This window comes from Hevea brasiliensis, chromosome 12, assembly GCF_030052815.1.
Source record: "Hevea brasiliensis isolate MT/VB/25A 57/8 chromosome 12, ASM3005281v1, whole genome shotgun sequence".
NCBI lineage: Eukaryota > Viridiplantae > Streptophyta > Magnoliopsida > Malpighiales > Euphorbiaceae > Hevea > Hevea brasiliensis.
Window position 1 is genome coordinate 2,589,130 of NC_079504.1, and position 2,525 is coordinate 2,591,654.

Consider the following 2,525-nt stretch of genomic DNA (forward strand, 5'->3'; position numbering starts at 1 on the left):
CTCAATTTGGAGGACATCCTTCTGAAAATCCACACACACACCTGAAGAAGTTTGCTATGATTTGCGACATGCAAAAACAACCTGGAGTGTCTGATGATGCAGCAAGATTGAAGCTATTCCCATTCTCTTTGAAAGATAGAGCATTGGATTGGCTTGATTCTTTACCTCACAACTCCATTACAAATTGGGTGCAACTCACTGATGCATTTCTTGCACAATATTTTCCACCTGGAAAAACTCAAGAGTTGAGGAATCAAATGACAGCTTTCAGACCAAGAGAAGATGAAACTCTTTATGAGTCATGGATGAGATGGAAGGAATTAGAGAGATTATGCCCACATCATGCCATTCCAAAATGGATGATAAATCAGAATTTCTACACAAATGTCACTCCTGCAATTAGAGGAATTATTGATGCTCAAACAGGAGGAGAATTTATTATAAAGCATGAAGATGAAGCTTATGAGCTATTGGAGAAAATTGCAAAGAATACTCATCTTTGGAGTAGTCCAAGAGGACCAGCTCCAACTCAGAAAAGGCAAGCTGCTGGAATGTATGATCTTGATCCATTCAACATGATTAATGCAAAATTTGATGCACTTACAAATGTCCTTGCTAAGAAGATGGAAGATTTGAGTATGTTGGTTAGTTCATCATCATCAGCTGGAAGTTCACAACAAGTGGCTTATGCAGAGGAAACTACCAGCTGTGGAGTAGACTATGGAGAACAAGCAGCATATGTTGGTAATTATGGAAACAAACAAATGGGGAATTTTTATTCTCAAACTTACAATCCAAATTGGAGGAATCATCCCAACTTTTCATGGGGAAATCAGCAAAGTCAAGTTCCAAATCAGAATTTTCAACCACAACAGCAAAGTCAAGTTCCATATCAGCAAAATAGGCAACCATTGCCTAATTTTCAGCAGAAAAATATGAACCCTCCACCAAAACAGCAAGAACGAAATTCCACCACTGAAGCTTTATTGCAACAGATACTTGCTAACCAAAATAAGCATGATGAGGAGATGAGAGAGGTGAAAGCAAGGCTGGAACAGATGCAAACACACAACAGAATGCTGGAAAACCAGATTGCACAACAAGCATCCTCCTCAAGTGCTAAGTCTTTTGGAAAGCTTCCAAGTCAACCAGAAAATCCAAGAGAGCAGTGTCAAGCTATTACTTTAAGAAGTGGAAAAGTTATAAATGATGAGAAGAGTGAAAACAGTGAGAAGAGAGAAAATGAGAAAAATACTGATGAGAGTGAAAAACAAGAGAGTGCAGAAAATTGTAAAGAGAAAATTGAAGAGAAGGAAGAGAAATATATACCTCCTAAACCCTACAAGCCACAACTTCCCTTTCCACAAAGATTTCACAAAGCCAAGCTTGATAGGCAATTTGGGAAGTTCTTAGAGGTTTTGAAGAAACTTTACATAAATGTGCCTTTTGTTGATGCTCTTTCACAAATGCCCTTTTATGAAAAATTCTTGAAAGAAATTCTCTCAAACAAGAGGAAACTTGAAGATGATGAAACTGTAGCTTTGTGTAAGAATGTAGTGCTATCCTCCAAAGGAAACTTCCTCCAAAGCTCAAGGATCCAGGGAGTTTTTCAATTCCATGCCACATTGGAGAATCATGTTCTACAAAAGCTTTATGTGATTTAGGGGCTAGTGTTAGCCTTATGCCCCTTTCCATTTATGAGAAACTCAACATGGGAGATCTTAAACCAACCCACATTTCTCTTGATTGGTTGTGAGTCAATTAAGTATCTGAAGGGATTTTGGAGAATGTGCCTCTGAAGGTTGGGAAGTTCTACATACTGTTGACTTTGTCATCTTGGACATGGAGGAAGATTTTAATATTCCAATTATCTTGGGAAGGCCTTTTAGCTCACAGGAGCATTGATTGATGTCAAGGGAGAAAAATTAACTCTTAGGGTTGGTGAAGAGCAATTGGTTTTCAATATTAATAACACTATGAAAAAGCATCATTCTGAAGCTGATACTTGCTTGAGAGTTGATATCATTGATGAGCTGGTTGAAGAACACTTCAGAAAGAAATATCCAGAAGATCCACTTGAAAATTGTCTGGTTCATGGAGGAGGCATAGACTATGACAACCCTCATGTAGCTGCATATGCTCAACACTTAGAGGGAAGTCCACCATTCATTTCTGCTCCAGTTTTTCAACTCACACAAAAGGAAAAAGTCGAATCTAAGCAACCATCATTCAAGGAAGAAGATGCACCTAAGGTAGAACTTAAGCAACTTCCTTCTCAGCTCAGGTATGAATTTCTTGGCACCAATAACACTTATCCAGTAATTATAAATGCAAATTTGAGTACATTAGAGGCTGATAAGTTGTTAAGAGTGTTAAGACAATTTAGGAAAGTCTTAGGATACACCATAGATGACATTAAGGGAATAAGCCCACACTTTTGTATGCATAGAATCATTTTGGAAGAAAATTGTAAGCCATCTATTGAACATCAGAGGAGGTTGAACCCAAATATGAAAGAAGTTGTT

The 2,525-nt window shown here is 37.9% G+C and overlaps 1 non-coding gene across 1 annotated transcript; it reads right to left on the reverse strand.

Annotated features, from left to right (window-relative positions):
• Positions 1-241: 241 nt before the first annotated feature.
• LOC131171557 (small nucleolar RNA R71) lies at positions 242-349 on the reverse strand. The gene has a single exon (XR_009142217.1). It is a non-coding gene; the product is annotated as a small nucleolar RNA R71 (small nucleolar RNA).
• Between the last annotated feature and the right edge of the window lie 2,176 nt (positions 350-2,525).